The sequence below is a fragment of the Cibotium barometz genome, chromosome 16, assembly GCF_041138505.1.
Source record: "Cibotium barometz isolate CiBa-2024 chromosome 16, ASM4113850v1, whole genome shotgun sequence".
Classification (NCBI taxonomy): Eukaryota; Viridiplantae; Streptophyta; class Polypodiopsida; order Cyatheales; family Cibotiaceae; genus Cibotium; species Cibotium barometz.
Genome location: NC_141061.1, coordinates 55,643,697 through 55,658,582, shown reverse-complemented (window position 1 = coordinate 55,658,582; position 14,886 = coordinate 55,643,697).

Below are 14,886 nucleotides of genomic sequence, written 5' to 3'. Positions count from 1 at the left end.
TATGGATCCCACAGGATAAGTGTATCTCTTTTCATGCCTTTTCATGTGTTTATTGCTATTTTCAAATTAGGCAAGTTCCATCGCACCCCAACAATGTGGATAAGTAAAGATGGGGTCTTTGAAGCTAGATACATTTCTAAAAGGCGATTGGATCACCAAGGTGGTAGAACATCAGGGCGATGTAATAAAGTGCTAATGTCAATGGTAAGATGCAGGTATCAGATAGGCAAGCAAAATCTAACTATGGTGTACCCAATTAGAAGGTGGAAACGCTCGCATGGTGAATGGGAAGCTTTGGACTCTGATCTCTATGCTAGGGAGGAGGTAGAACTTCATATTGAAGTTCACCCAGGAGAGGAGCATACAGTGGTAGTTAATGATGATTGGAATTTTGCTCAGTTGAGAGAGCGTATTATCATGTCCTTTAATGTAAGGAACCAATTCAAGTTTGTTGTTTCTAATCGACCTATGCATCACAGGTCAGAGAAACATACACTCTGTGTGTCATTGGAGCACCCTAGGGTCCTTAGCTTGAAAGACTATTAAGTTGCAGACTTAGGTAACATTTTAAGTGATTTTTGGCGATAATTTGTAGTGGTGTACTTCTGAATACAAAAATTTTGATTGCACCATAGCCCCAATGTTCTCTATTTTTCACTCCAATTTGGATTTTAATTTTATTAATTTTGAAAATTTTAAGTATGTTTTTAAAAATTTATTAAATGTTTAAATGGAATGCTTTATAAGAAAAAGTTTTGGATTCTAAAGCTCATTTCATTCTTAAGATCTCACAATTTCTATTTTCCTTCGATATCCCGCCATGGCTTCAAGCTCTAACTCACTACGCGCAAAGCTTGAGAAAATTAGGCTCTCAGCAGGTGCAGGTCAGAACATCTCCATTTTTGAGGGGGTGATTGATATGCAGAGAAGTATAGACCTTCACGGAGAGGCTATTCAACAGCAGGTCTAGTACATGAATGATGTAGTGGCACAATATGTGGTCCAATTGCCTGAGTCCACCACCACTTAATCAAGCACCTGTACCATGGTGACAAGTCATTCCGATTCAGGCTCAACGGATTTTTGAAAGGGCTTACATCTAGCAATTACAGGGTTGAAGATGATGACACTGTTTATGAATTGCAGGTTGGTAATGTAGGCACCACCTTCCTTTCATGGGATATGACGTTAGCACTGTTTTTGCAAGAATGGCCTTCCATATCTCATATTTTGTGTGACTATTGTACCCCTCGTAATTTGAGAGAAGGTGTCTAGCTTTGGACCCACCAATGCATATTTTGTTTGGATTATTGTGACCCGGTCGTCCTAACTTTTTAGTATCCTTAGTTAACTTTACAACACCACCATGAAGTCCCACGCTTGAAAGGACATCTTCCAGCTTATTGATGCATTCGTTGTTGCGAAGATGTTCAGGCTCCATATTCCATGCATAATTGATATGTAACTTCAGTAATTTGTCCATTATGCATAACCTAGAATGAAGCGTGCAAATATGAACACGGGAAAGTGGAATCTCTAATATAGGGCTCCATGAGATATCTTCTTGATCACGATTAGGCGGACAATTGATATTACAACTCATAATGCGATTAACCCACTACATAGGTTTCTTTGGATCTTTGTACTCATTGAAGGTGGTTGTACATTTTTCTTATACCCTTTGCATGAGATTTGGTTGTCTTGGTGGCTGCAATCTTGCCTAAAGCTTTGCCGCGTTCAATATACTCTGATTTTGAATGGCAACAATAAATACATGGAAAAAAAGTATTTGCTCCTAGCTTGCATCCTAGCATACACTTCGATGTCTTTAAATCCCCTGCCATGTGCCATTGAACTGTAAATGTTCCTACATCTTCCACATGCAAAGTCTCTCCTTTTGATTGCAATGATATGACGTTTGGGATGCCTGTTCGGGTAAGGTACCAGTGCAATGTATCATTCGTCTCTTGTGCTCAAATCCTGACAACCACCATATATTCTTATCTGATTGCACTCCATAGTAATCTTTTCCCTGAGATTGCCTTCCCGTGTTGGAATTTGAGGCTTGTGCACTACAGTCAAGAAGATTATCAACCTGTTCCGGATTTCTTTTGATAGCCCTGTTCTTAAGTGTTAGGCTGACTCTTTCTAATTTTTGTCCTTTTACAATTATACACTCATCATGCTTTAACACAAACACAGCCTGACCTTGGCACTCCTCAATGCTTAGACCATAATAAGAAATCATAGCTCTTTGAAGGGTCCTTGAATCAATAAAGACATTGTTGTACTTGTTGTATTCAAATACCTTAGAAGTACATACAGGCAGAGCATCCTGCACATGATGGTAGCCACGTAACATGTTTGCAATGTCTGAGTTTGCACTTTTTCTTGCCATGGTTACACTGTATGGAGTTGGTAGCATGGGTCGTAGAAGTCCTTTAGCACGATGACCTAGTGTAAACACCCTGTAAATGGCTTCATATCCTTTCCTACTGACACCAGCACTATCACATGCATCCATAATCTGTATGGGGCTTACCATATTTTGTAGCTCTCCATAAATTTTGTTTCGGGTTTGCTTCTAATATCCCCAGCAATATCTCTACATGGAACATAAATACAAAATAGCATCAATACGTTTCACAAAACAGAATGGCCTGCAAAAGAATGGCAAGAATAGAAGTTACCTTGTTGCTTGTACACGTCGTTTTCTTGCTCCACTTAGACTTGCCAAGGTTTCTAGGGACTGACGCTTTCTTTTCCTTTGTCGAAAGCCAACTGGTAGCTTCTTCAGGTATTTGAATACAACAAGTACAACAATGTCTTTATTGATTTAAGAACTCTTCAAAGAGCTATGATTTCTTATTATGGTCTAAGCATTGAGGAGTGCCAAGGTCAGGCTCTGTTTGTGTTAAAGCTTGATGAGTGTCAAATTATAAAAGGATGAAAATTAGAAAGTCAGCCTAACACTTATGAACAGGGCTATCAAAGGAAATCCAGAACAGGTTGATAATCTTCTTGACTGTAGTGCACAAGCCTCAAATTCCAACACAGGAAGGCAATCTCAGGGAAAAGATTATGATGGAGTGCAATCAGATAAGAATATATGGTGGTTGTCAGCATTTGAGCTTCCACAGGAGACGAATGATACATTGCACCGGTATCTTACCCGAACAGGCATCCCAAACATCATATCATTGCAATCAAAAGGAGAGACTTTGCATGTGGAAGATGTAGGAACATTTACAGTTCAATGGCACATGGCAGGGGATTTAAAGACATTGAAGTGTATGCTAGGATGCAAGCTAGGAGCAAATACTTTTTTTCCATGTATTTATTGCTTCCATTCAAAATCAGAGTATATTGAACGTCGCAAAGCTTCAGGCAAGGTTGCAGCCACCAAGACAACCAAATCTCATGCTGCAGAGGGTAAGAAAAATGTACAACCACCTTCAATGAGTACAATGCAAAACAAAGATCCAAAGAAACCTATGTAGTGGGTTAATCGCATTATGAGTTGTAATACCAATTGTCCGCCTAATCGTGATCAAGAAGATATCTCATGGAGCCCTATATTAGAGATTCCACTTTCCCGTGTTCATATTTGCACGCTTCATTCTAGGTTACGTATAATGGACAAATTATTGAAGTTACATATCAATTATGCATGGAATATGGAGCCTAAACATCTTCGCAAATGAATGCATCACTAAGCTGGAAGATGTCCTTTCAAGCATGGGGTTTCATGGTGGTGCTGTGAAGTTAACTAAGGATACTAAAAAGTCAGGACGACCGGGTCAGGATAATCCAAACAAAATATGCATGGGTGGGTCCAAAGCTAGACACCTTCTCTCAAATTACGAGGGGTACAATAGTCACACAAAATATGAGATATGGAAGGCCATTTGTGAATGCACCACTTATCGTGGGAATAATGCAGAGCTTGGTCTCAAGTGTGCAAGGCTGTGGGAGTCACTTGATAAAATGATTCAATTGCTAGAAAAGGCTCCACTTGTTGTTGCCGAGGAGATTACAAACTTAAAGACTGCAATACATACATTTACTCAGCAAATGATTGATGCATGGGGAGAAACACATATCACCCTCTATATGGTATTAATCTTTCTATCTATTTACTGATATTAATCGCCAAATAGTAAAATTCTGATATGATCTTTATCGCTCGCAGCACATTATATTTGCCCACGCACAGTTTTTTCTCGACCAATATGGTCCAATGGCAATTTGGAGCACCCAAGGAATGGAGCGCTCTCATTATCAAGCTAAGATATCATACTTTAAGAACACGCAACATGGTGGAGGTGGTAAGGAAAAAAGCAATGCCTTGCATGAGATGTTTAATTGGTTTTATCACAGTTATAGATGCCTAATAAAGTCCACTGGAACCCATTTAGTGGTGGACTCAGGCAATTGCATGACATATTGTGCCACTACATCATTCATGTACTGGACCTGCTCTTGAAAAGCCTCTGCGTGAAGGTCTATAGTTCTCTGCATATCAATCACCCCCTCAAAAATGGGGATGTTCTGACCTGCACCTGCTGAGAGCCCAATTTTCTCAAGCTTTGCGTGTAGCGAGTTAGAGCTTGAAGCCATGGCGGGATATTGAAGGGAAATAGAAATTGTGAGATCTTAAGAATGAAATGAGCTTTAGAAACCAAAACTTTTTCTTATAAAGCATTCCATTTAAACATTTAATAAATTTTTAAAAACATACTTAAAATTTTCAAAATTAACAAAATTAAAATCTAAATTGGAGTGAAAAACAGAGAACATTGGGGCTATGGTGCAATCAAAATTTTTGTATTCAAAAGTACACCACTACAAATTATCGCCAATCACTCAAAATGTTACCTAAGTCTACAAGTTAATAGTCTTTCAAGCTAAGGATCCTAGGGGGCTCCAATGACACACAGAGTGTATGTTTCTCTGACCTTGACGCATAGGTTGATTAGAAACAACAAACTTGAATTGGTTCCTTACATTAAAGGACATGACAATATGCTCTCTCAATTGAGCGCTCAACTGAGCGAAATTCCAATCATCATTAACTACCACTATATGCTCCTCTCCTGGGTGAACTTCAATATGAAGTTCTACCTCCTCCCTAGCATAGAGATCAGAGTCGAAAGCTTCCCATTCACCATGTGAGCATTTCCACCTTCTAATTGGGTACACCATAGTTAGATTTTGCTTGCCTATCTGATACCTGCATCTTACCATTGACATTACCGCTGAGCACTTTATTACATCGCCCTGATGTTCTGCCACCTTGGTGGTCCAATCGCCTTTTAGAAATGTATCTAGAGCTTCAAAGGCCCCATCTTTGCTTATCCACATTGTTGGGGTGCGATGGAACTTGCCTAATTTGAAAATAGCAATAAACACATGTAAACGCATGAAAAGAGATACACTTATCCTGTGGGATCCATATGCAGGCTTTAGGCTTGACTAAATGTCATGGAGAATCGTGCGCTGAAAGCTCTCCATTGTGGTGGGGTCTGGAATGGGCCATTCCGGGCTATTTAGTGCAGGAGGAGAAATCGGCTCAAGTGCTCCAAACCTTCCCCTCTGTGGCACAACATATGTTGTAGCAAAGAAAAATACTCCTCTATTTGCAAGTTCGAAACTTGTTTCCCCAGCATACATAAGTCTACCTAGATCAACATGACATGCTTCGAAGGTCCCTGTAAAACATTCTAGAGGCTGCCATTCCACACATGTTGAAGGGAAAACATCTGCATACAATAGAATACATTGGAGTTGTTGATATTCCCATAGTCTTCATGCAAGCATTTCTCTAAAGCAAAGAAACTATAAACAAGTTCTGAAACTTACAGTTAGTTGGGAACCGTGGTGAGTTCTCATCTTCAAGATGTATTTGGCTTAAGGTGTAAACATGTTGCACCTTTGCAAGCCGCTTTCCATCCTTGTGGCAAACTTTGAATTCTAAGATCCTTCCTTTCCAGTGATGGCTTGTGGAAGCCATATGCCTTCGGGGAACCTTGTGTGCACCCCTCAAACTAGGTTGCATTGTTATCCACATGAACCGCTTAAAAACGGTAGGAATCCAATAACCTTCATCATCCTGTACTTTGGAAATAGCCATGGACTTGATAGTGGAGGATGGCCTGCGTACACACTGAAGAGCCATAGATTGCCCAAATGAAAAGAAAGTGAATGTTAAGAATGCTTCAAAGAAGATCACTACAAATCCATACACACACACACAATACACACACACACACACACACACACACACATGCACACACACAAAGAAAGCTAAAGCTTCAAAAGAAAGCTAAAGCTTCAAAAGAAAGCTAATGAGAGATTGCATTAGGTGCCTGCTTTGCAGAGAGAGAGAGAGAGAGTCTGATAACAGAGCTTCCTCTAGAGAGAGAGAGAGGCTGATAACAGAGCTTCCTCTGAGTAACTGGTAGCAAAGAGCTTTCCTCAAGTTGGAGATGAAGATAGGGCTGCAAGTGAGCGTGTAGAGAGTGGTACATGGGGAAAGTGGGTTAGTCTAACAGGGGGGAGAGAGAAACACGCCCCTACTTTTGGAGAGATATGGAGGGAAAAGGGAAGTGAGGATGGGGTAACTTTTTAAAACTTTTCCCTTATAAAAATATAAAAAGAAAAGATATTGAAGATTTTCTTTACTGCAGATCTGAAAAAGGTAAGATTCTACCTTTGACCACAAGATTTAGGTTCTTAAGCAACCCAACATTTTTGTACACATGTATTTTTCCTATTGGCCTTCACACTAATTATCTCTTTAATCTCATGGCAGCTTAAAGGGCCCCCATAGACCTCAACCTTCCCCTAATGATTAACATCTTGCACTACCTCTACAAACTTTCTCAGTCTTCCCCTCGGCATGTCTCAAAACTGAATCCAAATGGTTGAATCCTCGAATGATATCCAATTTCAGATTTCTTTAGTTTTATAGAAAGCTTATGATGCCTAATATCCAAGTATATGGTCACCTTTGACGTGGTCAAAGCTATAGTACTCTCTATTTTGATCGACAATAATTTTTTCTTTTGACCCCCAAATCGACATTCAATTTGGGACTTCTTCGGCTCTATAGGATTGTGTAAGAGTGTACTATCCAACTATGAGTTTAATTTTTGCTCAATTAAAGTAGATCAAAACTGTAAAAAAGTAGGGTAGTCAGTATAAAATGCGACCTAGCCAGTTAACTAGGTGTCTGAATGGAGAGGTTAAGGACTGGAATTAGAGCTTAAGGGATGGGAAATCCCCTATTTCCATTTTTTCTTTAGTCCTCCAAAACCTCTTCTACTGAATCAGGGTTTTGTCTTCCACTGAAACTTGTCAAGATTACCAAAACCCTAAAATCATGCATCGAAAGCATCCGTTTGTCTGTGGTGGCAATCCATTGATCAATAATGCATCAATCACTATCCATTAAGTGTTTCTAACGTAATTTTGCACAAATTTTGGCTTGAACTTTGGGAATCAATTCCAAAATCTCAATGAAACCAACTATGATATTCCAATTGTATTGCCTTGCATAATCTTTGCCAATTGATACCAAATGATGTACTTTGATGAAGGGCATCTCTTGGCCAAGTCTTTTCACCCCCTTACCAAGATTTAGAATTCAATGGCAAGGGTTGGGGCCATGTCTTCACATCCAATGTACCTTTACGTACTACTTTACCAAGGCATTCATGTCATGAAAGGTTCAAGCCATGCTCCCCTTTTACCTCTTTACCAATTCCAAGGGTACCCTCTCAATTTACTAGATTCTAAAGGTTTAAGCCATTGTCACCTTTTTTCTCTTCATCAATCCCAAAGGTACCCTCTCAATATACTAGATTCTACAAGCATTTTATAATTGAAATGTGAATATAACCAAGAGATTGCAATTAAGTGTGTGAGAGAGTTCACTTACAACATAGGCATTTATAGTTGCATGCCAATACACTCAATGTCATTAACAAGAGTTTAATGTCGGGGAAGAAGCTCGCAAAGTTGAACTGCAAATGGTTAGTATTCTTGCAGATGGTGTAGTAATCTCAAGCACTTGCCTTATACACTTCCCAATGCTTACTTTTCGCAAATGAGATCCTCCCTTCCTTGCACAAACTCCATGCAATAGCTTCATGCACTTCCTAATGCAAAAAAGCCAATCCCTAAAACAAGGGGATTATTAGAAAGGCCAGGGATCACACTGAACTATAAAGGGTACATTAAAGATCACCTAGAGATGGTAAAAGAATTAGGTATTACATACAATATTGGAAAATTTTGGCTAATGTTCAAGGATATCATGTAGCTTTCACCTTATACATCTATCCTAGCGAGACGATTGAGTGTCCAAGATGGAGGCTTCTATTATTAGAACTTTTGGCCAAGAGTTCTAATAATAATTCTTGGGATTGGATGAATTTAATGATCATTATTAAGGACCATAAAGTAAAACTTCTAAAGCAAGCTTTTTAACCCATAGTTGAGTGTAGAAAAGAGGACTTTTTTCTTATTCGACCATTGGAACCAATGTATCCTATATGTTTGGGCGTAGCGCAGAGTAACATAGATTTAAATAGATCATCGAAAAACTATAAGAGTATTTTTAATACAATATTGGGTACCTATATACAAATAGAGAAATCTTAGTGTGATGATGAGGTTTATAGAGATTGATGGAACAAATTATGGATGTGTAACAAGAAGGATCTTATGCGTTGGTAGCTATCAGATACCATAGTTTTCGCATAGGTCACTAAGGGGAAAAAGTAGCCACAAAAGATTAAGATCCATCAATGTGTATGCTAAGGCAAAGGAGAGTTTGGCAACATTCGAGGAGTGTGATAAAGCCTCGTGAGATTAAATTATTAGAGTACTAGTTGGATCTATGTTGGTCACCTTTTGTTTTTGAGCTAGTGCATGTTAGTTCCCTACTATTTATAATTTGAATTGTTTTTATTACTTTTCTTTCAAATTTTATGGATCTTTTACTGGCTACATTGTAGCTTAAAACATGGTTAAACACTCCATATGTGTTATTATCAACCTTGACTAATAACACTTTCTCTTTAAAATTTAATGAAATTATCAAAGTCATTGAAATTACCAAAATTAATTTAGAGATGTCAATTTTATTTTTTCAAATATGTATGTATTTTTTTCAAATTCCCTACTATGGATGTAGTAACACAATTTGACCATCTTTCTATATAAGATATAAATATTTAGACCACACTTACTTCTAAATGAATCCATTTTTGAGAAGATATTCATCAATCCTCGTGTAGTAGCACAAGCTCTTGGAGCTTACTTGAAATCATATAAATATTTATCAATTTTACACGTATTATTCTTTTTGTTTTACCACATGACCCTTTGGTTACTAAATGTAAAACTTCTCCTTCAAGAAATCCATTACCAAAAGCACTCTTTACATCCATTTTAACAACATCCCAATTATAATACGGTGGCAATGATAAGAAAATTTCAAATTGTCTTCTATTGGAGAAAATTTCATCTTCATAATCTAATAATCATACCTTGTGTTTATTAATGTTAATATCCAATTTGTACTTAATCTTGTAAACCCATTTGGTCTAATTTGTACTTGATCTTGTAAACCCATTTGGTCTAATTTGTACTTGATCTTGTAAACCCATTTGGTCTGATTTGTACTTAATCTTGTAAACCCTTTTGGTTCCAATTGCCTTCTTTCCTTTTGGTACTGGGATAGGATTCGATGTATCATTCTTTGGATTCTTCATCCATTTCTTACTTTGGCATGCTTTTGTATATGTTGGTTTAAAACTTTTCATCACATTTTCCATAATGCAAAACTCACATACTTCCTTTGTCTTTCTTTCCCTCAAGGCACACTTCCTACCAAATTTAGGCTGATCTTTAATCTTGATATCTTATTTAACATCATTAAGTATCACTTCAGAGGAATCATCACCAAGCTAAAAATCTTCATAATTTACATCATACAACATGGATCAATAGAGATCCTCTTCTTCACACACTCCTGCATGCATGATTTCTTCCGAAAGATTTGAAGATAGGTACACATCCCCCATCCATTCGGGAAGCCTCAAAAAGGAATGAACCATTTGTACTCCATCCTGAGGGAGATAAGCACCTCCACTATTAACCCAAAACTCCATCCTAAGGGAGCTGAGCACCTCCACTATGAACCCAAGATTGTACATTCTTGATATGAGGCTCGAGGACCAAAGATAATATCATGGTTGCAAGTTTGAACTTCGGCACCCAGAACAAGAAGAGGTTTGTGATGTTATTTGATGGAGCTTGACCAGAAAATCAAAGTAAACCTTGGTACCCTCTCAGCTTGGGGAGGTAACACTTGCCTACTTTCAAGACAATCAAAGTAAACCTTGGTACCCTCTCAAACTTGGGGAGGTAACACTTGCCTACTTTCAAGACAACCTATTTATAAACCGTTGACTCATTCATCTACAAGGGAAAATGGTTTTAGATAGAGTCCAACGATCACTCAATGATTACTATATGTCCACTCCAACCTTCATCAAAATCAAATGATGACAAGATCTCATCACTCACACAAACATTCTCAAAACAAAGGAGGCTGACATATGATTAGTACCTAGACTCCATGATAGACTCTTCAAAACATCTAGGGATGGGAAGTTGATACATCAGTTGTTATCTTGCTCGATCTCATGTTTTACATAAAATATAACCTCATCAAAATCATGGCCAAAGCTCGAAGAACATGATATGAAGAGTGATGTTGAGGCTGTGATGGAACCTCTAAAAGGAGTAGAAAGAAGAGTCTTGTTTTGAAGAGTCTATCATGGAGAGAGTAGAATTTTTGTCCTCATCAAAATCATGGCCAAAGCTCGAAGAACATGATATGAAGAGTGATGTTGAGGCTGTGATGGAACCTCTAAAAGGAGTAGAAAGAAGAGCTGAAATTAAGTGGTTCCCTATCAAAGTCTTTGCTGATTTGCTCATGCTTTTAGATAGGTGCTTCCATCCAAGCTTCTACACAAGCCCATGTGGCCTCTTCGATCTTTCCTCTTTCGGCTTGATTATCGTACAAAGAACATTGCAGAAATCTTCAACCAGCTTCACGTCGGTGCTGGCTTATGTTTGAAGGCATCGTTTTCATCCTCTTTTGGAGCTTGTAGTGTCGGTGTTGCCATTTCAAAGGCGACCCGACTTTGCCTCCACTTTATTTCTTAAGGTCCTTTATATTAAGGCTCCTTAGGGCTTGCACCCATGATTTAAGCCATCAAAATAAAATGTCATGCTATATCACCACAACCTTTCAATTGTCCTCCCTTCATGTGCCTCTCTAAGGGGGCTATGTGCCCTTGTATTTAAAAGTAAAGGAGCTTGCACAACATACCCTGAAAAGGTTGTGGTCCCATACATGTGTGCCCATTGGGGGGCAGCAAGGGCATCAATTGCCATTCTATACTACTTTTTTTTTTGGGTTTTGTCTCTTTAGTCTCAATAATTCTTCATTGCTTTCAATTTAGAATAAACTAGTCACGAGATAAACCTTCTGTCTTTATTCCTTGAGAAGATTTAAACTATTCCCAACACACTAGAAACCAAGCTATGTTCGTACAATGATGTGTAACAGATGTACAATGATTTACAAACGAATACCTAACCCTATTTCAAACTCACACCACACAAAAAGCAAACTCAAACTATACTAGATCCCCTCTTAGTGTTCTTCACATGCGTATTCATATTTCTGGAGTGGTTGAGGGATCATTTGTATGAAGCACAAAAAAATTATCACATATTCTCCCAACCATCATGTGAAACACTTTCAAGTGTTTCAGAGTGTGTTGTCTACCCTACATTAACCCTGATGTGGTATGGCCTCATCCTCAAGCCATTACCTGTGATGGAATGCATCTGACCCCCCCAATATCTTGCAATTGATATGTTCCATTAGAAAACTTTCATGCACAATGAAAGTCCGGACCTTCCCATCGAATCCTAAATTTGGTCTGGAATGTTGTCTCAAGAGCATTGTTGTATCTTAAAACCAGCATACCTTTCTTTAGATCCTTATTACCCAGTTTTTCATTAAATGTCTTGATTCTTTTCTGACTAGTCTCTTCATACCATTTGATGGCATCTTCTCGATCAAAAAGAAGAGACTACAAGCTAGACCATCTCCTTTTTTCTTGTTCTTCCTAGGTCATATTATGCTGCAAAAGAAAGTCAAGTGAATGAAGCATAATATTTACTATCAATATACATTCTTCACCAGAAACCAAGTGATAAGGAGTAAATCGAGTGACGGTCTTCTCAGACACTTTTAAAGCCCACAAAGCTCTATCTAAGTACAAGTCCAAATCATTGGTGTGGTTCTCCACTAATTGGAAAAACAATAATTTCTATATAACACCATTGAAACTTTCTACAAGCCCATTGCAGTGGGGGGCCTATAAGGAGTGGCAAACCTATGTTTTATACCTAGCCTCTTGGTAATACTTTTTTATCACATCAGCCCTGAATTCTCTTCCTTGCTAACAAGCTCCAAAGGGACACCAAAACGACAGCAAACCATTTCATAAATAAATTTTCAAACCTGTTGTGCTGTAGTTGCTTTGGGTTCTGGCCACCTAGTGAGGTAGTCTATAGCAGAGTGATAATATAATGTTTCTTGGGTCTCTGGAAGAGGTCCAATAACATCTATTCCCCATTTCTCAAAGGATCCATAGCATCAAAATATGATGCATAGGCTCAAGAATCAGCACTCTTTTTTGGGAAGCGTGGCATTTGGGATGACAACTTTTAACGAGTGATGGATATCCCTACTCATGATAGGCCACATAAGTTTTGATGTTAAATTTTTTTGTTTTTGTAATGTTGGCTCCAAAGTGACCTCCACATGCTTCTTCATCATTGACAAGCTTTCAAACAATCTTGGATCTCATCCTAACATAAATCTCTCCTCATAACACCATCATCTCCTTTGTGATAAAGCAGGTTACCAATCAACACATAGCTCATGGCTTTTCTGACGATTGCCTTCCTTTTTGTAGAATCCAACCCTTTTCTTGCAAAACCTATACTTAAGAAGAACTTTTTCTTCCTCATAAAGAGACTCTCTTCCTTGATACAATGGCTCCCAGACTATCATAGCATGTAGATCTTTAGTTAAGACCTGCTCTGCTAACTCATGTACTCTTTTGTTGTCCTCCCTGGATATATGCCAAATCTAAAAGGCTTAAAAGAAATTAAAAAGCTTTCTTACCTTTAAAAACCAACTTTTCATTTCATCCTTATTGACTCTCAAAGTGTCATGTACTTGTCTTATGAGATAAGCAGAGAATCACCTTTCATAATTAGTCTCTTAACCTTCCTTTGCCTACATTCCTTGAGACCTAGACTGAGGCTAAAATACTCAGCCTCATTGTTTCTTTTTACCTATATTTCTTGGCTGCCAAACCACAATTCTTTTTCCTGCTTGTTAATAAAAACAAACCCAACACTTCCTTTACCAATAATTCTTTTAAAATCTCCATCGAAAAACAAAATTCCATCTATATCCTACAATTCCTTATGCATATCATGACTAGGAACAACTTGCTTCTCAATGTCTTTAACGGGTTCGGGTTTAACCTAGACCTCCTTTATAGGTGAGCATATCTACCATGTGAGCTCTCACACTATCTTCTTTGATGAAACGCATGTCAAATTCTTGTAATGTCATAATCCATTTTTGTATCTTTGGGCTGTCACCTAGATATCTCATCACATGAGGCAATAAATTACAAGAGGTAAGAACAACAAAAGATCTATTAAATCAAACAAGGTTACAATCTTTTAGTGGCATACACAAGTGTCCATATTAACAACTCAACCTCATGCCATGTTTTTCCATCTCACTAATTATCTTGCTAATATAAAAAACAAGCCTCATATAAGATTGCTTTGTCCCTTTCTACATCAGCACCGCTCCTACTGCATGCTTTCCAACACTAAGGCTCAAATAGAAAGGTTGGCTCTAATCTGGGGGCATCATAGTTTGAAGATTAGAAAGCATATCTTTAAGATTCTCAAAAGCATTCGCTTCCACTTGACTCCACATAAATGAATCTCATTGACTAGCTTTTTGCAAAGGATAAACATATTCTGCAAGCATACAAAAAGATCTAGAAAAATACCTGAGTTTTTGAACAAAATTCATTAGCTTTTTGGTTCGCCTTGGGCTCTCCATTTGTAGTAATATTTTTGCTTTTAAAGGATCTTGGGCTATTACATTTTCACTTACTTCATGACCCAAGAGTACCACTCAAGCTCTTGCTATCTTACCTTTAGTTGGATTGAGCTGTGGGCTCCATCATCATCAAGGCATTCAAACACTGAGTCAAGCCTCTCCACATGTATTCACCTATCACTGTAAACACAGAAGTCATCCATAAATATCCTAACAAGGTTCCAAGGTAAGGAGCAAGGATTTTGTCTACCCCGCTTTGAAAACTAGCATTAGCATTGAGAAGTCTAAAAGGCATAACTCTATACCAAAACACACCCCATGGTGTAATAAAGATGATCTTTTTCTCATCTTTTGGAGCTATTTTAATTTAATAATAACTACTAGACCCATCACAAACTCAATATCTCTCATGCCTTGCCACTTGGTCTAATATTTCATTTTGAAGAAAAAGAAGAGGATAATGATGCCTTTTTGCAGCAGCATTAAGGGGTTTGTAATCCACACAAACTCTCCATTTGTTAACTTTCTTAGGCACAATGACTATAGGAAAAACCCACTCTGCATCATTGATAGGGTATATGAATCCACCTTGTAACAATTTAGTGACTTTTGTCTCCAAGATTGTCCCTAATCTT